Genomic DNA, 27,649 nt, shown 5'->3' with positions numbered 1-27,649 from the left:
CAATGTCCTTGGGAACAGAAGTAACTGTCAGCTTTCCGCAGCCACACTCCTTCATTAATCAGCACTAATTAAATGTATTGATTGAGCCAAACATCAGGATTTCCAGCTGAAAAGGTTTACTAGACTGTAAAAAATGCACACAACAAAAACCACAGCAAATGGACAAACCACTTGGCATGCCCATAGGGAGCATGTCGCCTCGCAAGAGCTCAGAAAGTGAGACAAAGACGTTTCTGCTCATTTCTAATCACACACTGCCAGGATTCATGCTACACTGCCATGGCACTGCCACAGTGCACTGCTGTCACCAAGAGCCTGGAAAGCCTAAATAGAATTGTATTTATTTATATGAATCAGCACGCACACGCACACACACACACACACACACACACACACACACACACACACACACACACACACACACACACACACACAAACATAATAATTTAGGAAATAACTAATCTGAAAGTCCTTGATTGTTTCAGAACGCACACTTCTAGAAGGAACGTATCAGTCTGATGTGTTTAAAGGATCAAAAACATGAATGGAAACAGAGAGCCTTCGAAAATGTTTAAAGGGGTATTTCATTTTAATGACTTGTGTTGTTGTCACACTGTCATTTTAATCTACTACAGAAGGACTAGAGCAACCCATTGTAACTTCAAACTCCATTTCAACCATCCATGTTACATTCACTGAAGTGAAAACACATGTCCTTGGTTCTGCCATGCTTTTAATGCATGAGGGGGCTATGTTTTTTCAATTCCTTTTTTACTCTAATCAATTATTGACCTTATACCAACCTTGAAACATACCTTAGTTACGTCACCAAGAATGGTGGTCCCTTATTGGCCAAGTGTTTCCACCGATACAGACATACCAACAGACATACCGACAGAAATACCGACAGCCGATTTGCTCAGACACATATGATGTACATTCTCCATTCATTGTCAATGGCATTTAACATTTGTGTTAAGACAGAATCTACACTATAGCCGTTTGGTGCTAGCGCCCCTCAAAAATAAATAAAATAAGATAAATTAAAGAAGTTAAAGTAAACACACCACCCTCATGCATTATAGAATCAGTGTTTTCAACGAGTCTAACGTGGTCAGTTAAAATGAAGAAGTGTTTTAAATAAATAACCCTATAAGAAGTTTAATCAAACTAAAAGCTTTGGTCTGCCTGACAAGAAAACAAACATAGAAACGCTGTAGTGCCAAAGTGCAGTTATGACAAATGACTTTATAACAAATTGCTAATGCATGCCATGGATGTCATGCTGACTTGCCGAGTGTGGGTTTCAATATGTGGTGTCTACGTATAGTCTTTAATATTTAGAGTTTGAAGGGAACTTTCTTTTTGGTGAAAGATCTGGCCAAATAGCCTTCAAAGTTCTCTTTCTTCATGCCGTGTTCTACTGATTTCATCATTCCATCACGTCTCTATGTTGATGGTGGCTTAAGTTATAACTACTATACAAATGTACTGCCTCTGCGGAGATCAGGCGACAGCTCTGTAATGCTAATTTGCACTCTTGGGTATTTTAACCCTGTGTTACTAAAGAATGCATGGTGCTAGCTCGTTCACACTTCACAGCAGGGCGCATAGCCTGATGCTGTCCATCGGTGGTGCTGCTGAAGCTGAACCATTCTCCAATGATGAATGTGTTAGTTAAACATTAGTGCTGTCCTTGGTTGGCCAGTATCTCGACCAGTTTTCTGTGTTTTGTTTAGTCCTTCAGAACAAGCCTGTCTTACAGTTTCTTTGGCTCAATAATTGACCATTTGTTTATGATAGAATATTAGCTATTTAGTATTTATACAGTTTGTACATTTCAAATGTTTTTATCATCAGAAGGGCCCCTCGAGAGTGCTCCACTCCCTCTGCTGAGAGAGTCTAGATCGGCCCGAGGCAAAGAAACTGAGCATGGGGCTCAAAGACACTTTCTGTTACTGATCTTTGTGTGTGTGTGTGTGTGTGTGTGTGTGTGTGTGTGTGTGTGTGTGTGTGTGTGTGTGTGGGTGTGTGGGTGTGTGTGTGTGCAGCTATAAAGGTATAAGTCAACCACAGGCTGTGTGGTTCACTAACTTTTGGTCCACAGCAGACTATACTATCTACTAATGAGATTGATTATTAAATCAATGTATACCTGCTCATTGACTAATGCTAGTTTGAATAGAAGTTCATGTCAGTAATTTGCACTCTGTTGTCATCTAGTGGTTATAAGTGATATAGCAAACCATATCGAGTGATTAAAAAACATTGACAGCTGGATGCCATCTGCATCCATTCCAAAAAGAGCAAGTTATAAACCCAAAGATAATTCTCGTACAACAACAGACTACAACTGGCGCATCCTTTAACGATGCGACATTTTTTTTCAGCTAAATGTGGGCTAATGTATTAGGGAAAACAACATCCAACAGTGATGGGACCTATAGTGCGCTAATGAAGCTATACAAACAACCAAATATATTCATAAAAAATAAATGTAAATAATTCAAACTAATTTCAGCTGCGGTAAAGGTCTTGCGAATATTGAGCAGAGCTACACACTGACTCAATGGTTGACCAAACACGTTCAACACAATCTTTTTGAAAACACCACAAGCTAAAACAACTACACTCTTTGCAGCACTTGACTGACTGTAGACGGAAAATGTATCACTTTTTTGATGAAAATATCTAAATTAGATTCTACGCAGTCGGTCGCTTCAACAAACGCAGGGGCACTGTCAAATGCGAAACAACTTGGTGTGGGCTAAAAACACACACAATTAGACAAATAAGTGGGAAATGGGAATACAAATGTAAAAAACTTAACTCTCACGTAGCCTACAAACATGAAAGCGACCATAAATTAGTTGGCGTGCAACATCACCAGCTGCTCACAGTTAGGCTAATGATACAAAATCAAACCCGAATGCGCTAAATTCAGAAAACGAAAACTCACCTTCAACAGACTTTAGATTCAAAGTTGTCGCCCATGGAAATACAATTCAAAAGGTCCCACGCGCGACGTGGTGTTCTTCCATTTTTTAACAAAGTTTATACCCTGAAGTGCTCGTTTAATGTTTGCATGAGGCTGTTTGTATTGAAGTGGTTCTATAATACCAAAACTCGTAAAATGAGTCTCCTGCGTACAGCGTCTTTCCTCCCCTTCGCTCTCCTCTCCTCTCCTCTCTCAGACTCTGAATGACTTGAAGCGCGGCCCACTTTAAACTCAAATGACGTCATTGAAGCTGGTGCTGATGCTGCACATGCGCACGCACGCACACACACACACACACACACACACACACACACACACACGCACACACGCACGCACGCACGCACGCACACACACACACACACACACACACACACACACACACACACACACACACACACAATTCAATTCAATTCAATTCAAAGGGCTTTATTGGCATGAGAAAACATACGTTTACATTGCCAAAGCACACACACACACACTTATCTCAGTGCATCTTGAATACAAAAAAGAAATGTCTCCATCTGAATCATACCCCCTTAACAACATGTCCCGCGTCTTCTTTCACTCAAATTCCCTTGACACACTCATGAAGCAAAATTATTCTGCCTTTAAGCTCTCGTGTTTTGTTTCATGCTCATTAAGGATCAGAAACATCCGATTGATATGAACTCATTATTGCACAGACGTTGGCTAAATCCCCAGAAATGCCAAATGTACAACCAAACTGTAGGCCTATGTCAACAGGTTTAGGTTCTATGTTGTGTGTTGTTTGTTGAAAGATCATGTAAAATATGTTTTCCCAGAGAATGACTGCGACCGTACTACCGTAGGTCGCAGATTATATGAAAACCTGCTAAATCTGTCAGTCTGTCCGTCGATCCATTCGTCACGCCTCCATATATGGAGGCGTGACGACGCCTCGTGACACGTCACGCCACCATAAATGGCCGTCAGTTCCTCACGCCTTGTGACACACTCCATATTGGCCGTCTCCATATATGAAGATCACGACACTGACCTCATCAAACCCTGGATAGCCATACATGGAGAAGACTGGATCATCACCTTAATTCTGCAGGGTTGGCTTCAGGGTCCAGACTCTAAACTAACTAAACTAAACTAATACATGGAGGCCCGGGGGCCACTTGCGGCCCGCTTGCAGGTTAATATCAGAATACCGACAAATTATTGATTTCAGCTGTTACAGTTCCAAACATGTAAACGTGATCCGCTTTAATTACTTCAGTCTATATATGTAGCTTAATGACTATTACAATGTTACTTTCTTGTTATGTCCAATGTAGTTCATACAATTAACATAACTTTAACTAAATGCATTTGAAATTATATAAAAAGGTTACTTTTCAGGATTCCAATAAAAAAATAACAAAAACATAATTCAGTAGTTCAATTCAAATATAGCAAAAATAGCCGATCTACAAGCTCAAAATGTGTCGCAGTGCGGCACGTTTTGAGCTTGTAGATCGACTATTTTTGCTACGACAGAAATATGCAATGTGGCCCTCTGGAGTGAGTGTGGAAATATACTGTAGTGGCCCTCGATCACCATCGTCAAAGTTGCCCATCCCTGTTATTGTTATAGGTGATAACTTCAGTGTTCTTGGCGTTCAGCCGGAGGTCAACCTTGGCACACTCAGACTCCACTCTGTTCGGGAGCTCCTGAGCTTCCAGACCTTCAAATAGTAAGTTAACATTTTATTATATAATAATAAATAAATAAAAACAGTATAAGTTTTGGTGATGCTCTATATTGTCTGAATCAACTTTGTATTTGTTTACGAAGAGTGACTTTGAGAGCTGTTTCAGTGTACAATGTAAGTCAATAAGGAGCATATTTTGAATTATCAATTTCTAATCACTGGAGCAATTATTTTTGATTTCTTGTCCACATTTGGAGTTACATCATGGCAAGGTAAATACAACCCAAACCTCTATAAAAGTGGTCTTATACCCTTTAAGGATCTTCATCATCCTGCCTCTGTGGATCGAGTCAAATGCCCCTTTGAAGTCGATAAACCTCCTTGATGATTCTCCTTAGGGACAAGATTTGGGCCACAGTAGTTCTCACCCCTCGAAAACCATTTTGGTTCTCCCTCAGGTGAGGGTCGATGGCATGCCGTATCCAGTTCAGGATCATACGGTTGTAGACCTTTGTGGTAAAAGACATTCAATAAAGGATTTTGTACTTCAACTGAACAGAGCTGCCTTGGACCGTCTTTGAAGTTCGCCACCTTATATATTTTTTCCACTGTGAACTCTTACAAACTCAAAGGTATAACTGTTAAAGTACTCTTGTCCTGTCCTGTACTAGAATTTGCTCTCTCTCTGTGTCTCTGTCTCTTTCTCTGTCTCTAACTCTCTCTCTCTCATTCTCTCCCACCCTGCCTCCACCTCTATCTCTCTCTCACACTCCATTTTGCCCTAACAATGTAAGATTTGTGTTTTCAACACTGTGATGTTAGGCATCTTCACTCACAGACAACTTGATCCTTATCGAAATATAATAGATAGATTAGATTATATTTTATTTGATATTTTGATTAGACTTGATAGGAGAGTATAGAGCTAAAGGAAACTGAGACATGACCCTCGGCTCTCTCAGTCTTGTCAAAACATGTTTTGCACTCCGTCCGTCCGTCCGTCCGTCCGTCCGTCCGTCCGTCCGTCCGTCCGTCTGTGTACAGCTAATCTCTGGCACCGTTAACCCGGTCGATGCCAAATTTTGCACACACACTCCCTGGATGCCAACATGAACCTCTGCCCCATATTTTACAGAACGGCCTGTTATAGTGACACCAGGAGGCCGACTTTTGTAAAACACATTTTTTTATATTACTCCTCCAGATTCTGTCCAAAAATCCCACAAATCGTTACACAGTATCTCTATAGTCATGTGTTCAAGACAGATCTGTCCGATATTTCATATTCCATATTGACTTTCAAAGTTTGCAGGATTGGCCCGTTTTAAAACAAAAAGCCTCAAATCATGAACGCAGCGTAGCCTACAATTTACGTGAAATCTTTCACAGACTTTCCTACTAGCCTGAGGAATATATCCCACCCTTTTCACATTGGCCTGTTTTAGCGCCACCAACAAGTGGATTTTTGCAAAACACATTTTTGGAACAAAATGCCTCAAATCATCCAATTGCCATCTAAGGTGTAAGAAGAAATTTTCACATTGGCCTATTATAGCGCCACCAGGAGGCCACAACCTGACCTGGCCCCGAGGGGCACTTTTTTAGTTGTTACATGTGTACAGGTACATAAGAGTCAAACTTATTTTAGTTTGGCTTCCTTCAGACAATGCAGCAGCATAGATAGCATAACATTCCACACAACAAAAACACAGCAAGCACAGCAAACAAAGAATAAAGAGTGCAAGAAAGAGCAATCAAAGAGTAAAAAAAAAAAAAGTTAAATATCCCTGAGCAAAACATTAAACCCCTGCCCACGAAGCTGGAGCTATGCATGGGTAGCCCACCACGCTACGGTATACCCACGTCAACATTATTCATCCAACAAGACAGGGTATAGTTTGTAGTTTGCGAGGAAAGTATTGCTTGGTCTCTCAAAACTATTGCTTGGTTTCGCAAAACTATTGCGTGTTTTGTGTGGTCTCACAAAACCTTTGAGAGAGAACGCAATAGCATACTCATGGGAACACAAAACATTTACGAGAGAACACAAAACCTTTATTTTCCTCCTACTACATGTTTTGGGCTCTGTATAATAAAATATGCAATCTTTTCCTTTTATATGATGTAATATGATATAAAATCTTAGTACTGTATAAGACTTTTGTTTGATGCTGGGTTTTTATTTTTATTTTTTTGTAAATTGAAATGTTTAATTGAAATGTATTCATTGTTTCTAGCCACATGACAATTTCACTGCAGTCAAATTTCCGTATTGTCCCGAATATAAGACGACTCTGATTATAAGACGGCCCCCATTTTTTAAGTCTCATTTGTTTTTTTAGGATATTTCCATTGGAAGGAATGTCTTATATTCAGGCCAATATAGGGTACTCAAAATGATTGTTTCAAACATGTCAATCAATCTGAAGCCAGGCAGGTAGAAAGTGCCAAATGTTTGATGCGGAAAGTGCACTATATAGTACAGAATGTAATGGAATTATATTTGACAGGAATAATATTTGACAGGTCATGGAAACTATTTTGTCAAAAATGTTTTATTTGCTTCCCTTCTGCTCAGCTTCAACTTTAGAAGGGAGGGGGAGAAGTGAACTAAATGTCCCAGAAAGTCAATGGAGTTAAAGTTTTTCGTTACATTCAGGGGGCACATCACATGAATGAATCAACGTCTATGTCTGTCACTAAACTACGCAGGACCGAGTTAGGATTGTTGTCTCGCCTTTCAGAGTCCTCATAATTGTGTTTAGATGCTGGAGCTTTACTGGCCAGAAACAACTGTGCTAAAAATTCAGCTTGAGCATCAGTTGATCTCTGCACCTATTGATTGTGATTCTGTGTTCACAGGCAAGTCATTTTCAATGGAAGCCAGCAAGAGGAAGCTATAAAATGTGTGTATTATGAAGGTACCAGAAGTGTTCCCCTCAAACCCTGCAATCTTCTTGACCTCAGACTACTAAGCTTAAGAGGGAAGAATCTCCCCAAGAACAATTAATCAGTATGTGTTCCCTGCAATTTTAGACCTAACATCAATGCATGACCATCTGAGTTGCTATTCCTATGCTTCACAGATCCACCCTCATCTCCCAAGCAGTAGCTTGTCGAGACACTGTAGGTGTAGTATACTGTAGTTGCTAGCTGGCGAGTTCTCAAGGTCATTGCAGATGAGCTATGTGACAACTTAAATCTGTGTCTGCTACTGTCAGCTGATGATATTGGAGTGTACATTAATGCAGCCTCCCCCAACACTGTGTCATTGCTACCTGGCACATTCTCAAGGTCAGGCATAGGGGTAGATGTGACAACTGAGATCTGTTGGGTATACATTAATGCACCCCCAACCCCTACCAAACCACCCTCCATACCATAACACAGATAAGTATATATGTGAATGTCAACTACATTGCCTTACACGCAATTTGCCATTGCTATCTTGTTCCCCACAGCTGGAATCACATCAAACTGGTCAACACATGTCTTTCATACTCATATCCCCTGCATCTATGCCCTATATGTATAGTGATGCCCTGTATCACTGCCCACCACAAGGCATGGCCATGCATAGTGTCTCTACGCAGGCTTAGATCTAAAAACTCACACCTATGTGAAGTGAGGGGCGCTCTTATCATTATACATCATCTCATGAACAACTGAATTATGTGATTGGTTAGCCGATTTGCTCGTCAACATATGATGTAAATTTCCCTTCATTGTCAATGGCATTTAATGATTGTGTTGCCACAAATATACGTGATATATTTGAGGCACATATGACCTAATTTCTCCTTTCATTGTCAATGGCAAATATGAGATGTGTGGGAACAAAACCTGTATATAGGAGGGCCCCTCAAACAAAATAAAGAAAATCACACCCGTGTGAAGTGAGAGGCGTTCTTGTCATTATCCACATATGACGTAAATTCTCCATTTATTGTCAATGGGAATTTAATGGTTGTGTAGTACGAAAATAGCCGATTTGCTCATCTACATATTATATAAATTCTCCATTCATTGTCAATGGCATTAAATGTTTGTGTTAGGACAAAAATCTACACTGAATATAGGAGGGGTTAGCGCTCCTCAAAAAAGAAAAACACATACGTGTGAAGTGAGGGGCACTCTTATCATCATACATCATCATACATCATACCATAAAGTAATAAAAGGATAGGGACTGAACCGGAGCGACAGCCCCATTTCAGTGGAAGTTGCTCAGTGGCGTTTTGAAGCATGTAGAAGTGCAAACGAGCGCTCAATGTAAAACCCGAGCTGCACGGGGTTTCCTCAGGCAAAATACAGGGCCCACTTGCATTCTCAACTCTGACCAGTAGGGCCGTGTGCTTCAACGCTGGAGAGCCTCCCTGGGGGCTTGGTATATACTGTACATACATATGTGCCAATCAAATCACAAATGTAATTCCGGCCAAATCACAAATTGCGTCTTCACTTTTCTGTCCTCACTTTTGTCTTCAATGTTTGTGTTTACACAAACACAGAAAGGTGCTCATAGGAGGGGCTAGCACCCCTCAAAACAGTTTTGTGCAGACGGATGGTCATGCTGCTCCACTCCAGGTGACGAAACAAGAAGCAAGGACCAACATCTGGAAAAAACATATGACACCTGAGATCTTGAATGGCTGCATGTGACAGAGGAATTATATGCACTGAATGCCTTGCTGTTGCTATTGGTTTGGCATGCCTTGGATGGGCAACCTGGAATCTGCTATTCTCGCCGAATGAATAGGGGTGCTAGGATTCGAGTGGTTAATGTCATGATACAAAAATAAGTTTCCTATCACACAAAGATTTGGCGGCCCTCTGGAGTAACTCTGGGGACCCCCTGGAGGCCTGGAACCCCTGCATGTTGAAGACCCATGGGCTAGCTGTTATAACGATTGCCAAAAAGAGAACATCCCAAAGTTAAACAGCAGGTGCTTTGGCGGCCCCCTGGAGTAACTCTGGGGACCCCCTGGAGGCCTGGAACCCCTGCATGTTGAAGACCCATGGGCTAGCTGTTATAACGATTGCCAAAAAGAGAACATCCCAAAGTTAAACAGCAGGTGCTTGAAAGAAGAAAAAATAGAAACAAAATGAGAACAAATCTCTGCTGAAACTGTGTTCCCGATTTATCACTTCTTTATCAGATAGTAAAAACTCTCAACCACGCAATACAGTAGCTTGATTTATTCTACTCTCTGTTCTCCTCGGTTTTTCATCCTGACCAACAAAACTAAATCACATATAGGCTAGCCTACACTTGCTGTGCACATGTAGTATTGCACAGTTTGTGTGTACATGCATGTTCATGTTGTCACTAAGTTGGGGGAGTGTCATCACATTGCCAGATTGTATTACTGATTAAATTAACTGCTGTGCTGTGTCTTCCAGAAACAGCTCTTGAGGCGGTTTCTGTTCATGAAGGCGCCGATAGAAGCATTATCAAAAAACATGAAAGTTTAAGTGCTGGCAGGAAGATGTTCCTCTTCACTGAAGACAAGTTCACATTTGAGAGGGCCTTCAAATGCATATTGATTTGATCCATCCGGAAGGATGTGAAAAGAATGCTCCTGCCAGTGATCACACCATTGTGACATTTTTAAGCTCAAGTGGCTTAGGAACTGATGCAAAATCAGATGTGCCCTCTGAGATGTAGAATCAGCGATGTCCTCGTACCAGAGGTGGTGACATGGAGAACAGAACATCCCAGGCTCGGCATCAAGCCATGGCCAGCAATTTCACACCGACTCTAGAGGGGGAGAGGACTGAAGCTGCCAGTATAGAGATCAACAATCTTTTGGCAGACAGTTCTCCCAGTATGGACATGGTCCAAAGATTCTGCTGTCCAAATTGAAAGCGGTGGCTTGGGACATGGTCAACGTGACGTTGTGGAGTAAAGTAGGTTTGAAGAGAAAAGTGTCCCTGGCATGGCCACAGATGCTGTAAGTGTGATTGATGCCTTTCACCATCACCATCACCATCACCACTCCAAAATATGTGAGGTCATGTGTGCAAAAATAAATACCAGTACATGTAGGCACATCTGTTTCTTTCCCTGTACACTTTTTCAGGACAGTGTTATGAGACTGTATTTGTTTCTGGGAACCAAATTATGACATTTTGTGAGGGGCACGACTAGCCCCTCCAATGCCTGGCTTCTGAAATTACATCATATGGCAGCCAAGTCTATGGACTTTTAATGTTTGTTTAGAGCACTTTTAACTTAAATCAAATGCCAGCCTTTTCATGTTTGTTTAGGGCAGCAGTTATACAAACACTGATGACGTGAGACAGCATGTGGCGAATATAAATATAAATACATCTTGTGACTATAAGGATGGAGCTCGATACCCGAAAGAATCCGATAACAAGCTTATTGAGTACCCTTCATCAATAAGCTTTGGGCTTATTAAGCCTGTTATCGAGCATAGTGGCCCATGACATCATGTTTAAATAATCAAGACAAGAGGCGATCAAGAAATAAATGTAATCATCCATGTTGGCACAAACATGTCGGTCTAAAAGTGTATTTGATACCTGCCATTAACCAGCACTGTCCGGGTAAACAAAATTACACTTTTAAAGTGACGGTACACATATTAACCATCTTAACAGTTTCTATAATATTATTTTATTGAAAAAAAGCTCAATTGCCTTCCGTCTGTTAGAAACGTACTCTATTTGAAGGCCCTAGTAAAAGATACTGGTTCTGTTTATTGTCAGTAGTATAATAGGGTGGGTGTTCACTACACTTTTTGGCCACTACCACTGGTGGCGCTAGTGAGCAATTTAATGCATAATTTGCATAATTAATTATGCAAATTAGTAATTAAAATAGATAGATATAAATAGATATAATTAGCATAATCATTAAATCATAAATATCCATAAATATAAATATACATAAATATAATTAGCATATAATAGTTTATAATTAAATAATAATAAAAACTAATAATAGGTTATTTATAAATGCATGATGTGTGTGTGATTAGCTGATCTCATCTCTCCCTCTCCCTGCTTCTCCATGTGCCATGTCCCTAACATGTAAATTTTGTCACTGGGGTTAAGGTGGGGGGGTGGTCGCTAACCTCAGGCAATATTTATTTAGGGAAGGGGGGTCACTGTTTTGAAATCGTTTGAAGTTTGGTGGGGGGATGGGTTCTAACCAGGTGCAAGTTAGATAAACAAGGGGGGGATGGGCTCTAACCAGGTGCCAGGTGCGACATGCAAATTAAATGAAAGCGCGGGGGTGGGGTGGGGGGGATGGGGCCCCCCCTCTTTGTGGAATGCCAGGTGCCAGACATGCAAATTAGATAAACACAGAGGTGGGGGCTCCACTCTTTGAAGTGAATTGTATGCATAAATTAATCAAGTTAGTATTTAAATTCCTTACATACATTGACAGTGGGTGTGTGATTCCACCTAGTGGTCAATCTCTATATATAAATATTTACACTGCAATACCATTTATGCCCTGATGTGATCTCAGTCATCAAGGGCAATGTTTTTCAATCAATGGTCTGGGGACCACCAATGGTCCTTTGAATGTAATTCTTGTGAAAAATCAATGATACCCCCCTAGTGTTCAATATCTATATAAATATTTACACTGCAATACCATTTATGCCCTGATGTGATCTCAGTCATCTAGGGAAATGTTTTTCAATCATTGGTCTGGGGACCACCAGTGGTCCTTGAATGTAATTATTGTGTAAGTCAAGGATATCCCCCTAGTGGTCAATTTCTATAAATATATTTACAACTGCAATACCATTTATGCCCTGATGTGATCTCAGTCATCTAGGGAAATGTTTTTCAATCATTGGTCTGGGGACCACCAGTGGTCCTTGAATGTAATTCTTGGGTAAGTCAAGGATATCCCCCCTAGTGGTCAATTTCTATATACATATTTACAACTGCAATACCATTTATGCCCTGATTTCAGTCACCTAGTGAAAATGTCTTCAAGCATTGGTCCGGGGGCTACCGATGGTCTTTGAGAGGGTTCAGGTGACCCTCCCCCCAGCTAAATCATGGAGAGTTGGTAACCAAATAGTCTCCTTATAGATCTTTAACTCTATACTTTTCAATTTTTTGTGTTTTTGAATTTTTATGTTTCATGGTGTCCGAAGGTGTATGGTTTATTGTCTGTCTTGTATTATTTTTGGTGTTTTGTGTTGTGTCTTTGAATATTGTATGCTTCATGTGGTACTAATGTGTTGGGGTTATTGTCTGTCTTGTATTATTTTTGGTGTTTTGTGTTGTGACTTTGAATTTTTATGGTTCATGTTGTCCTAATGGGGTTGGGTATTGTATATCTTGTATTATTTTGTGTTTTGTGATGTGTCTTTGAATTTTGCATGCTTCATGTGGTACTAGGTGTTTGGGTTATTGTCTGTCTTGTATTATTTTTGGTGTTTTGTGTTGGGATCTTTGAATTTTTTATGTTTCATGTTGTCCAAATGGGGTTGGGTATTGTAAATCTTGTATTATTTTTTGTGTTTTGTGTTGTGTCTTTGAATTTTGCATGCTTCATGTGGTACTAGGTGTTTGGGTTATTGTCTGTCTTGTATTATTTTTGGTGTTTTGTGTTGGGATCTTTGAATTTTTTATGTTTCATGTTGTCCAAATGGGGTTGGGTATTGTAAATCTTGTATTATTTTTTGTGTTTTGTGTTGTGTCTTTGAATTTTGCATGCTTCATGTGGTACTAGGTGTTTGGGTTATTGTCTGTCTTGTATTATTTTTGGTGTTTTGTGTTGGGATCTTTGAATTTTTTATGTTTCATGTTGTCCAAATGGGGTTGGGTATTGTAAATCTTGTATTATTTTTGGTGTTTTGGGTTGTGTCTTTGAATTTTGCATGCTTCATGTGGTACTAGGTGTTTGGGTTATTGTCTGTCTTGTATTATTTTTGGTGTTTTGTGTTGGGATCTTTGAATTTTTTATGTTTCATGTTGTCCAAATGGGGTTGGGTATTGTAAATCTTGTATTATTTTTGGTGTTTTGGGTTGTGTCTTTGAATTTTGCATGCTTCATGTGGTACTAGGTGTTTGGGTTATTGTCTGTCTTGTATTATTTTTGGTGTTTTGTGTTGGGATCTTTGAATTTTTTATGTTTCATGTTGTCCAAATGGGGTTGGGTATTGTAAATCTTGTATTATTTTTTGTGTTTTGTGTTGTGTCTTTGAATTTTGCATGCTTCATGTGGTACTAGGTGTTTGGGTTATTGTCTGTCTTGTATTATTTTTGGTGTTTTGTGTTGGGATCTTTGAATTTTTTATGTTTCATGTTGTCCAAATGGGGTTGGGTATTGTAAATCTTGTATTATTTTTGGTGTTTTGGGTTGTGTCTTTGAATTTTGCATGCTTCATGTGGCACTAGGTGTTTGGGTTATTGTCTGTCTTGTATTATTTTTGGTGTTTTGTGTTGGGATCTTTGAATTTTTTATGTTTCATGTTGTCCAAATGGGTTGGGTATTGTAAATCTTGTATTATTTTTTGTGTTTTGTGTTGTGTCTTTGAATTTTGCATGCTTCATGTGGTACTAGGTGTTTGGGTTATTGTCTGTCTTGTATTATTTTTGGTGTTTTGTGTTGGGATCTTTGAATTTTTTATGTTTCATGTTGTCCAAATGGGTTGGGTATTGTAAATCTTGTATTATTTTTTGTGTTTTGTGTTGTGTCTTTGAATTTTGCATGCTTCATGTGGTACTAGGTGTTTGGGTTATTGTCTGTCTTGTATTATTTTTGGTGTTTTGTGTTGGATCTTTGAATTTTTTATGTTTCATGTTGTCCAAATGGGGTTGGGTATTGTAAATCTTGTATTATTTTTTGTGTTTTGTGTTGTGTCTTTGAATTTTGCATGCTTCATGTGGTACTAGGTGTTTGGGTTATTGTCTGTCTTGTATTATTTTTGGTGTTTTGTGTTGGGATCTTTGAATTTTTTATGTTTCATGTTGTCCAATTGGGTTGGGTATTGTAAATCTTGTATTATTTTTTGTGTTTTGTGTTGTGTCTTTGAATTTTGCATGCTTCATGTGGTACTAGGTGTTTGGGTTATTGTCTGTCTTGTATTATTTTTGGTGTTTTGTGTTGGGATCTTTGAATTTTTTATGTTTCATGTTGTCCAAATGGGGTTGGGTATTGTAAATCTTGTATTATTTTTTGTGTTTTGTGTTGTGTCTTTGAATTTTGCATGCTTCATGTGGCACTAGGTGTTTGGGTTATTGTCTGTCTTGTATTATTTTTGGTGTTTTGTGTTGGGATCTTTGAATTTTTTATGTTTCATGTTGTCCAAATGGGGTTGGGTATTGTAAATCTTGTATTATCTTTGGTGTTTTGGGTTGTGTCTTTGAATTTTGCATGCTTCATGTGGTACTAGGTGTTTGGGTTATTGTCTGTCTTGTATTATTTTTGGTGTTTTGTGTTGGGATCTTTGAATTTTTTATGTTTCATGTTGTCCAAATGGGGTTGGGTATTGTAAATCTTGTATTATTTTTTGTGTTTTGTGTTGTGTCTTTGAATTTTGCATGCTTCATGTGGTACTAGGTGTTTGGGTTATTGTCTGTCTTGTATTATTTTTGGTGTTTTGTGTTGGGATCTTTGAATTTTTTATGTTTCATGTTGTCCAAATGGGGTTGGGTATTGTAAATCTTGTATTATTTTTGGTGTTTTGGGTTGGGTCTTTGAATTTTGCATGCTTCATGTGGTACTAGGTGTTTGGGTTATTGTCTGTCTTGTATTATTTTTGGTGTTTTGTGTTGGGATCTTTGAATTTTTTAGGTTTCATGTTGTCCAAATGGGTTGGGTATTGTAAATCTTGTATTATTTTTTGTGTTTTGTGTTGTGTCTTTGAATTTTGCATGCTTCATGTGGTACTAGGTGTTTGGGTTATTGTCTGTCTTGTATTATTTTTGGTGTTTTGTGTTGGGATCTTTGAATTTTTTATGTTTCATGTTGTCCAAATGGGTTGGGTATTGTAAATCTTGTATTATTTTTTGTGTTTTGTGTTGTGTCTTTGAATTTTGCATGCTTCATGTGGTACTAGGTGTTTGGGTTATTGTCTGTCTTGTATTATTTTTGGTGTTTTGTGTTGGGATCTTTGAATTTTTTATGTTTCATGTTGTCCAAATGGGTTGGGTATTGTAAATCTTGTATTATTTTTTGTGTTTTGTGTTGTGTCTTTGAATTTTGCATGCTTCATGTGGTACTAGGTGTTTGGGTTATTGTCTGTCTTGTATTATTTTTGGTGTTTTGTGTTGGGATCTTTGAATTTTTTATGTTTCATGTTGTCCAAAGGGGGTTGGGTATTGTAAATCTTGTATTATTTTTTGTGTTTTGTGTTGTGTCTTTGAATTTTGCATGCTTCATGTGGTACTAGGTGTTTGGGTTATTGTCTGTCTTGTATTATTTGTGGTGTTTTGTGTTGGGATCTTTGAATTTTTTATGTTTCATGTTGTCCAAATGGGTTGGGTATTGTAAATCTTGTATTATTTTTTGTGTTTTGTGTTGTGTCTTTGAATTTTGCATGCTTCATGTGGTACTAGGTGTTTGGGTTATTGTCTGTCTTGTATTATTTTTGGTGTTTTGTGTTGGGATCTTTGAATTTTTTATGTTTCATGTTGGCCAAATGGGGTTGGGTATTGTAAATCTTGTATTATTTTTTGTGTTTTGTGTTGTGTCTTTGAATTTTGCATGCTTCATGTGGTACTAGGTGTTTGGGTTATTGTCTGTCTTGTATTATTTTTGGTGTTTTGTGTTGGGATCTTTGAATTTTTTATGTTTCATGTTGTCCAAATGGGGTTGGGTATTGTAAATCTTGTATTCTTTTTGGTGTTTTGGGTTGTGTCTTTGAATTTTGCATGCTTCATGTGGTACTAGGTGTTTGGGTTATTGTCTGTCTTGTATTATTTTTGGTGTTTTGTGTTGGGATCTTTGAATTTTTTATGTTTCATGTTGTCCAAATGGGGTTGGGTATTGTAAATCTTGTATTATTTTTGGTGTTTTGGGTTGTGTCTTTGAATTTTGCATGCTTCATGTGGTACTAGGTGTTTGGGTTATTGTCTGTCTTGTATTATTTTTGGTGTTTTGTGTGGGGATCTTTGAATTTTTTATGTTTCAGGTTGTCCAAATGGGGTTGGGTATTGTAAATCTTGTATTATTTTTGGTGTTTTGGGTTGTGTCTTTGAATTTTGCATGCTTCATGTGGTACTAGGTGTTTGGGTTATTGTCTGTCTTGTATTATTTTTGGTGTTTTGTGTGGGGATCTTTGAATTTTTTATGTTTCATGTTGTCCTAATGGGTTGGGTATTGTAAATCTTGTATTATTTTTGGTGTTTTGGGTTGTGTCTTTGAATTTTGCATGCTTCATGTGGTACTAGGTGTTTGGATTATTGTCTGTCTTGTATTATTTTTTGTGTTTTGTGTTGTGTCTTTGAATTTTGTATGTTTCATGTGGTACTTCAAAATATTATATTAATACAACAGGCCGCCTGTTTGTATTAATAATATTTTGAAGTACCACATGAAACATACAAAATTCAAAGACACAACACAAAACACAAAAAATAATACAAGACAGACAATAATCCAAACACCTAGTACCACATGAAGCATGCAAAATTCAAAGACACAACCCAAAACACCAAAAATAATACAAGATTTACAATACCCAACCCATTAGGACAACATGAAACATAAAAAATTCAAAGATCCCCACACAAAACACCAAAAATAATACAAGACAGACAATAACCCAAACACCTAGTACCACATGAAGCATGCAAAATTCAAAGACACAACCCAAAACACCAAAAATAATACAAGATTTACAATACCCAACCCCATTTGGACAACCTGAAACATAAAAAATTCAAAGATCCCCACACAAAACACCAAAAATAATACAAGACAGACAATAACCCAAACACCTAGTACCACATGAAGCATGCAAAATTCAAAGACACAACCCAAAACACCAAAAATAATACAAGATTTACAATACCCAACCCCATTTGGACAACATGAAACATAAAAAATTCAAAGATCCCAACACAAAACACCAAAAATAATACAAGACAGACAATAACCCAAACACCTAGTACCACATGAAGCATGCAAAATTCAAAGACACAACCCAAAACACCAAAAAGAATACAAGATTTACAATACCCAACCCCATTTGGACAACATGAAACATAAAAAATTCAAAGATCCCAACACAAAACACCAAAAATAATACAAGACAGACAATAACCCAAACACCTAGTACCACATGAAGCATGCAAAATTCAAAGACACAACACAAAACACAAAAAATAATACAAGATTTACAATACCCAACCCCATTTGGCCAACATGAAACATAAAAAATTCAAAGATCCCAACACAAAACACCAAAAATAATACAAGACAGACAATAACCCAAACACCTAGTACCACATGAAGCATGCAAAATTCAAAGACACAACACAAAACACAAAAAATAATACAAGATTTACAATACCCAACCCCATTTGGACAACATGAAACATAAAAAATTCAAAGATCCCAACACAAAACACCAAAAATAATACAAGACAGACAATAACCCAAACACCTAGTACCACATGAAGCATGCAAAATTCAAAGACACAACACAAAACACAAAAAATAATACAAGATTTACAATACCCAACCCCATTTGGACAACATGAAACATAAAAAATTCAAAGATCCCAACACAAAACACCAAAAATAATACAAGACAGACAATAACCCAAACACCTAGTACCACATGAAGCATGCAAAATTCAAAGACACAACACAAAACACAAAAAATAATACAAGATTTACAATACCCAACCCATTTGGACAACATGAAACATAAAAAATTCAAAGATCCCAACACAAAACACCAAAAATAATACAAGACAGACAATAACCCAAACACCTAGTACCACATGAAGCATGCAAAATTCAAAGACACAACACAAAACACAAAAAATAATACAAGATTTACAATACCCAACCCATTTGGACAACATGAAACATAAAAAATTCAAAGATCCCAACACAAAACACCACAAATAATACAAGACAGACAATAACCCAAACACCTAGTACCACATGAAGCATGCAAAATTCAAAGACACAACACAAAACACAAAAAATAATACAAGATTTACAATACCCAACCCCCTTTGGACAACATGAAACATAAAAAATTCAAAGATCCCAACACAAAACACCAAAAATAATACAAGACAGACAATAACCCAAACACCTAGTACCACATGAAGCATGCAAAATTCAAAGACACAACACAAAACACAAAAAATAATACAAGATTTACAATACCCAACCCATTTGGACAACATGAAACATAAAAAATTCAAAGATCCCAACACAAAACACCAAAAATAATACAAGACAGACAATAACCCAAACACCTAGTACCACATGAAGCATGCAAAATTCAAAGACACAACACAAAACACAAAAAATAATACAAGATTTACAATACCCAACCCATTTGGACAACATGAAACATAAAAAATTCAAAGATCCCAACACAAAACACCAAAAATAATACAAGACAGACAATAACCCAAACACCTAGTACCACATGAAGCATGCAAAATTCAAAGACACAACACAAAACACAAAAAATAATACAAGATTTACAATACCCAACCCATTTGGACAACATGAAACCTAAAAAATTCAAAGATCCCAACACAAAACACCAAAAATAATACAAGACAGACAATAACCCAAACACCTAGTACCACATGAAGCATGCAAAATTCAAAGACCCAACCCAAAACACCAAAAATAATACAAGATTTACAATACCCAACCCCATTTGGACAACATGAAACATAAAAAATTCAAAGATCCCAACACAAAACACCAAAAATAATACAAGACAGACAATAACCCAAACACCTAGTACCACATGAAGCATGCAAAATTCAAAGACACAACACAAAACACAAAAAATAATACAAGATTTACAATACCCAACCCCATTTGGACAACATGAAACATAAAAAATTCAAAGATCCCAACACAAAACACCAAAAATAATACAAGACAGACAATAACCCAAACACCTAGTACCACATGAAGCATGCAAAATTCAAAGACACAACCCAAAACACCAAAGATAATACAAGATTTACAATACCCAACCCCATTTGGACAACATGAAACATAAAAAATTCAAAGATCCCAACACAAAACACCAAAAATAATACAAGACAGACAATAACCCAAACACCTAGTGCCACATGAAGCATGCAAAATTCAAAGACACAACACAAAACACAAAAAATAATACAAGATTTACAATACCCAACCCCATTTGGACAACATGAAACATAAAAAATTCAAAGATCCCAACACAAAACACCAAAAATAATACAAGACAGACAATAACCCAAACACCTAGTACCACATGAAGCATGCAAAATTCAAAGACACAACACAAAACACAAAAAATAATACAAGATTTACAATACCCAACCCAATTGGACAACATGAAACATAAAAAATTCAAAGATCCCAACACAAAACACCAAAAATAATACAAGACAGACAATAACCCAAACACCTAGTACCACATGAAGCATGCAAAATTCAAAGACACAACACAAAACACAAAAAATAATACAAGATTTACAATACCCAACCCCATTTGGACAACATGAAACATAAAAAATTCAAAGATCCAACACAAAACACCAAAAATAATACAAGACAGACAATAACCCAAACACCTAGTACCACATGAAGCATGCAAAATTCAAAGACACAACACAAAACACAAAAAATAATACAAGATTTACAATACCCAACCCATTTGGACAACATGAAACATAAAAAATTCAAAGATCCCAACACAAAACACCAAAAATAATACAAGACAGACAATAACCCAAACACCTAGTACCACATGAAGCATGCAAAATTCAAAGACACAACACAAAACACAAAAAATAATACAAGATTTACAATACCCAACCCATTTGGACAACATGAAACATAAAAAATTCAAAGATCCCAACACAAAACACCAAAAATAATACAAGACAGACAATAACCCAAACACCTAGTGCCACATGAAGCATGCAAAATTCAAAGACACAACCCAAAACACCAAAAATAATACAAGATTTACAATACCCAACCCCATTTGGACAACATGAAACATAAAAAATTCAAAGATCCCAACACAAAACACCAAAAATAATACAAGACAGACAATAACCCAAACACCTAGTACCACATGAAGCATGCAAAATTCAAAGACACAACACAAAACACAAAAAATAATACAAGATTTACAATACCCAACCCCATTTGGACAACATGAAACATAAAAAATTCAAAGATCCCAACACAAAACACCAAAAATAATACAAGACAGACAATAACCCAAACACCTAGTACCACATGAAGCATGCAAAATTCAAAGACACAACCCAAAACACCAAAAATAATACAAGATTTACAATACCCAACCCCATTTGGACAACATGAAACATAAAAAATTCAAAGATCCCAACACAAAACACCAAAAATAATACAAGACAGACAATAACCCAAACACCTAGTACCACATGAAGCATGCAAAATTCAAAGACACAACCCAAAACACCAAAAATAATACAAGATTTACAATACCCAACCCCATTTGGACAACATGAAACATAAAAAATTCAAAGATCCCAACACAAAACACCAAAAATAATACAAGACAGACAATAACCCAAACACCTAGTACCACATGAAGCATGCAAAATTCAAAGACACAACACAAAACACAAAAAATAATACAAGATTTACAATACCCAACCCCATTTGGACAACATGAAACATAAAAAATTCAAAGATCCCAACACAAAACACCAAAAATAATACAAGACAGACAATAACCCAAACACCTAGTACCACATGAAGCATGCAAAATTCAAAGACACAACACAAAACACAAAAAATAATACAAGATTTACAATACCCAACCCCATTTGGACAACATGAAACATAAAAAATTCAAAGATCCCAACACAAAACACCAAAAATAATACAAGACAGACAATAACCCAAACACCTAGTACCACATGAAGCATGCAAAATTCAAAGACACATCACAAAACACAAAATAATACAAGATATACAATACCCAACCCCATTAGGACAACATGAACCATAAAAATTCAAAGTCACAACACAAAACACCAAAAATAATACAAGACAGACAATAACCCCAACACATTAGTACCACATGAAGCATACAATATTCAAAGACACAACACAAAACACCAAAAATAATACAAGACAGACAATAAACCATACACCTTCGGACACCATGAAACATAAAAATTCAAAAACACAAAAAATTGAAAAGTATAGAGTTAAAGATCTATAAGGAGACTATTTGGTTACCAACTCTCCATGATTTAGCTGGGGGGAGGGTCACCTGAACCCTCTCAAAGACCATCGGTAGCCCCCGGACCAATGCTTGAAGACATTTTCACTAGGTGACTGAAATCAGGGCATAAATGGTATTGCAGTTGTAAATATGTATATAGAAATTGACCACTAGGGGGGATATCCTTGACTTACCCAAGAATTACATTCAAGGACCACTGGTGGTCCCCAGACCAATGATTGAAAAACATTTCCCTAGATGACTGAGATCACATCAGGGCATAAATGGTATTGCAGTTGTAAATATATTTATAGAAATTGACCACTAGGGGGATATCCTTGACTTACACAATAATTACATTCAAGGACCACTGGTGGTCCCCAGACCAATGATTGAAAAACATTTCCCTAGATGACTGAGATCACATCAGGGCATAAATGGTATTGCAGTGTAAATATTTATATAGATATTGAACACTAGGGGGGTATCATTGATTTTTCACAAGAATTACATTCAAAGGACCATTGGTGGTCCCCAGACCATTGATTGAAAAACATTGCCCTTGATGACTGAGATCACATCAGGGCATAAATGGTATTGCAGTGTAAATATTTATATATAGAGATTGACCACTAGGTGGAATCACACACCCACTGTCAATGTATGTAAGGAATTTAAATACTAACTTGATTAATTTATGCATACAATTCACTTCAAAGAGTGGAGCCCCCACCTCTGTGTTTATCTAATTTGCATGTCTGGCACCTGGCATTCCACAAAGAGGGGGGGCCCCATCCCCCCCACCCCACCCCCGCGCTTTCATTTAATTTGCATGTCGCACCTGGCACCTGGTTAGAGCCCATCCCCCCCTTGTTTATCTAACTTGCACCTGGTTAGAACCCATCCCCCCACCAAACTTCAAACGATTTCAAAACAGTGACCCCCCTTCCCTAAATAAATATTGCCTGAGGTTAGCGACCACCCCCCCACCTTAACCCCAGTGACAAAATTTACATGTTAGGGACATGGCACATGGAGAAGCAGGGAGAGGGAGAGATGAGATCAGCTAATCACACACACATCATGCATTTATAAATAACCTATTATTAGTTTTTATTATTATTTAATTATAAACTATTATATGCTAATTATATTTATGTATATTTATATTTATGGATATTTATGATTTAATGATTATGCTAATTATATCTATTTATATCTATCTATTTTAATTACTAATTTGCATAATTAATTATGCAAATTATGCATTAAATTGCTCACTAGCGCCACCAGTGGTAGTGGCCAAAAAGTGTAGTGAACACCCACCCTATTATACTACTATTGTCTCCCGTCTTTCCACAAAATAATAGAAAATGCTCAATAAGCCTGATTGATAAGGTGCATGGTTATCAATAAGAATTAACGGGCTTCATATACTTGACTGATTTCAGTTTATACAATAACACACTGCATTCATGTCTTGTAACGTAAGCAGACTCACTCCCAATCTTCCGCTGTAGTCTGAAAACGCACTTCTCCAGACATCTTAGCCATAGCACTTGCACTAGCCTCAGTGACCTTAAATTGTAACTATAATAATTACAACCTCTCATAGATAACGTATATAGTGATAGTGAATCTGCAATGAATGAAAGTGACATATACATGCAGGCTTCTAAAAGTCAAAATTATGCTTCATTTTCAAAAAATAACACCCGTCACCCGTGTAAAGTGAGGGGCGCTCTTATCATCAGACATCATCATACATCATCTCATTCCGGCCAATAACAATTTGTGTCCTCATTTTTCTCTTCAGTGTTTGTGTTTACGTAATGTGTGTGTTCACACAAACACTCAAAAATGGCTGTGAGATGGAGGATGAGTGATTTAAGCAGTCACACCTGGCCTGAGTCCAGTTCTAGTTTGACTCAGGCCAGGTGTGACTGCTTAAATCAGTCATCCTCCATCTCACAATGGCCATTCATTTTCAATGGCATTTAATGTTTGTGTTAGGACAATGTTTGTCTTTACACACCATCAAAGCTGGAAATAGGACTAGGAGGGGCTAGCGCCTAGCGCCACTAAAAAACTCATGCCCCTCACAGTGAGGGGTGCCACAGTGGGCACCCCTCACTGCACATGCAAGTGTGATTTATATTACCATAAAGACATTTAAGACAGTTCCCTGTTAGTTACAACTAGGATACGAAATTAAGTACCAGGCATGGTGATAATGATAAGTAAATAAGTAAGTACCCTTGGGGAACCAACCGTTGTGAAGACATGTGGCCCAGGTCAGGAGCCTATCTCCTGTTTCCATAGCATGAGGCATCTTGATGACCTGATGCTAATACGTCAGAGAGACTTCACTTACCCTCATTCTAATCTGAGAAAAAAGGGGAGGCACTGGGTAAGAAGAAATGTAGTCTTTGACTCGGCCAAGAATTGAACCACAACCTCTCAGTTTCAGGGTGGATACTCTCACCGCTAGGCCACTGGGCTGGATAGGCATGGAGATATACCATTAGAAAGGGTTGCAGTCAAATACTGAAAAATCTGCCCCAATTTTTGTTTTGTAAATTAGACACACACTGCATTCACTTTTCTCAAGGTCACTCAAGAAAGCCCTTTTGAATAGGTTTAAAAACGAGATCAATGGACATGCAGGCCGCGAGAATAGACAGGGAAGGATATGACATTAAACTTTTATTTTATTTTCAATATCTAATTACATAACTCCTTGTACAGCATGCTGATTCTATGGTTTACCAGTAGAGGTAGTGCTTTCCCTAATCATACTGACATAAAAAAAAAAAACAGGCTACTCTACAAGAATTAGTTGTTGCTCCAATCCACAACAAACTTACTAGAAACACTGTTCAGGAGTCTGTAATGACAATATTACACCAGGGACCATGTGTGCTGCTCCCCACAAAATTTTAGGCTGTGTAGCGTAAAATCTAGTAACAAAAAGGGACAGCCCATCGTAGGCTGCCCACGATAGCTCACTGGGAGGTAGGCAAATGGGTCAAGAACCCCAACATTTCAACAGTAGGCTAAGCTTCTACAATTATGATTTAACATCCTGAAGAATTATCGGAAACGCAAATTAGAGTTTATTGTTCTAGCTCCAAAATTATGGATAATACCTCCTTAGTATTTCATCCTGTTTTGGCGTTGTTTTTTGTCCAACTAATACCTATGTCCTACATATTTCAAGATAGGATAGGATCTTGATAAATTGCCTATAGGCTATTTTTGCCTATCACAGAAAGACCTTGAGTAGGCTGTAAGACAACGGTCTAGCCAGAATACTAGACAGAATGTGGCATGCGGTAGCCTTACAATTGAACAGCAAGCAGTTAAAAAATATATGGATATGAGTAACATTATCTGATAATGTTAATATTTGTAAGCAAATATCTCAGGCTTGCTATCAACCTAAATCGAGCACCATTTCTCTGTTCAAATATCAAATTGATATTTCAGGCCTATTATAGGCAATAATATAGTTTATTCACCTGGGCGTGACAATTACACCTTTTACAGATTACAGATTATGTGATTTGTGGACAGGCTACAATGTGGTAGGTGTCATAATGTAATTCCATACATTTTAGGGAGACAAATCTTAAGAAAGTATTTACATTCAGTTAAATGATGGTGCATAGGATAACTCCCCAGAGTTCATGTAGAGTACAATAATTGTATGACTCCATCGCACAGGAAGACCAACAACTTGATGGGGCCTGTCGGTGTGAATCTTGCATTTGTCTTTGTGGCACATTACACATTTCAGCACACAATTTTGTACTGAAGTGCAGATAACATGATGAACCACAATTAGTTTTCAACTTTAATCAGGATTTGAACTAGCAACTTTCTGATGGTTAGGCATCCTTTTAACACATGAGCTATACGGACATCTGTGGAAAACTTCCTAAAAATTTCCCTAAACTGATGGAGAAGTCAACCAAAATAGTTTAAAATGCTATTTAAATAGTTGTTATTCAAATTAATATTTCAGACCTTTTAAAGCTATAGTAATAGCTTATTCGCCTGGGTGTGAAAAATGAGACCATCATCATCATTGCTGTCTTTTATTACTGATTTGTGGACACTCACACTGGACAGGCTAAATCGTGTGCATTTGATAACTCCATGGAGTTCTATTGTCACATTTTCACATGTATTCTGTATCTTCCTGAAAAGCTCATGAGGCAGGAAGTAACTAGGAAGTAATTATGAAAGTTTAGGTGCTGGCATGGAGATGCCTCCTGCAGACTGATCCAAAATATTCCATTCCATTTATTTTCCCGCGCACGTTCTCGTTTCCAAGTATTTTCCTGTGCACTTTCTCAGTTCCAAGTATTTTCCCGTGCACTTTCTCAGTTCCAAGTATTTTCCCGTGCACTTTCTCAGTTCAAAGTACAGCTTTGGAAAAAAGAAGAGTTCACCACCATTTAATTTGAGCCATCCAATTTGACTTTAATACTTTGAACTGAGAAAGGCTCTCCATAGCAACCGGAGCAATGCTAAAAGGTACATTGACGGTCACCGCTTTCATATACGAACATGTCCAACATATCTGTCACTTTGACAAGTAAGCTCCTGCCTCAGATTTCCACCATTTTGAGCAGTTTGAAAAAAGCTTATACCTGCCTGGATTTTTGAGCAATTCGCGTGAAACGTCCTACACACAATATATGGACCATTATCTGAAATCCCGGTTGAAGAGAAGTTTGTACGTGAGAACATGAACATCCAACATCTACAATCTACATGTTGGATGTTCATGTTCTCACGTAAATGGATAGTGAGACGGACACATACTTGTTACCAAAGACACTGAATGATGTTACTGTTTCCAATGGAACTGCAAGTGATTGTGTTCAGCTAGCTCAGTCATTATAACTCTTGACTTTGGACCACAAGGTCATGCGGGTTCAAATCTGGGTACTGACAACTCAGTGTATGAGTCTTCAAGAACCCTGCCCCCCACAATAAAAACTGAACCAGGCACAATAATATGGTATTCTTTTTCTCAAATTCAGTCTTCAATGTTTATATGGCTAATTAATTGTGCATATTGTTATTATTGCTAATTGCCTTCTTTCTTGGTCCTACCTTATCGCTGCTTGCAGCTATATATATTTTTTCTTTCTTTCTTTCTTCTTAACCGTTATGACAATTAGAATAATTCTTAGTTACAAATACAAATGCAGATATGGTGATATAAATCATACACCATTCAAAACGGTTTTAAGGCAGACTGTTGCACCCAGTATTACACTGTATTCACCTTCGTCAAGGTCACCCTGAGGAAGTCCTTTGGTTAGTACACCAACTAGGCTATAGCTTTACAAAACTACAGGCCTCAAGCAATTAAATATCTATTTCTATCTCTATTTATAAAACTATATTGCATATTGTATAATACATATATTGTCTATGGAATCATGGAAATGTGCAATTTGTGTACTAGACTACTGATAAGAAATGTCATCACAAGAGCTTGTCTGTGTCTGTCTACTCGGAAATATATAGGCCTTGGAATACTA

General features: G+C 37.6%; 1 protein-coding gene across 1 annotated transcript in view; it reads right to left on the bottom strand.

Moving 5' to 3' along the window:
* Window positions 1–3,097, bottom strand: part of megf11 (multiple EGF-like-domains 11) — a 112,532-nt gene extending 109,435 nt beyond the window's left edge. The window contains exon 1 of the mRNA XM_080761247.1: window positions 2,960–3,097. The gene's annotated coding sequence lies outside the window, so the exon portion shown is untranslated. The remainder of the gene's footprint in view (window positions 1–2,959) is intronic.
* Between the last annotated feature and the right edge of the window lie 24,552 nt (window positions 3,098–27,649).

Source organism: Protomyctophum bolini, assembly GCF_963924005.1.
Source record: "Protomyctophum bolini genome assembly, chromosome: 4".
Taxonomy (NCBI): Eukaryota; Metazoa; Chordata; class Actinopteri; order Myctophiformes; family Myctophidae; genus Protomyctophum; species Protomyctophum bolini.
Note: the sequence above shows the minus strand (reverse complement) of the source record. Positions and strands in the feature narration are given on the sequence as shown.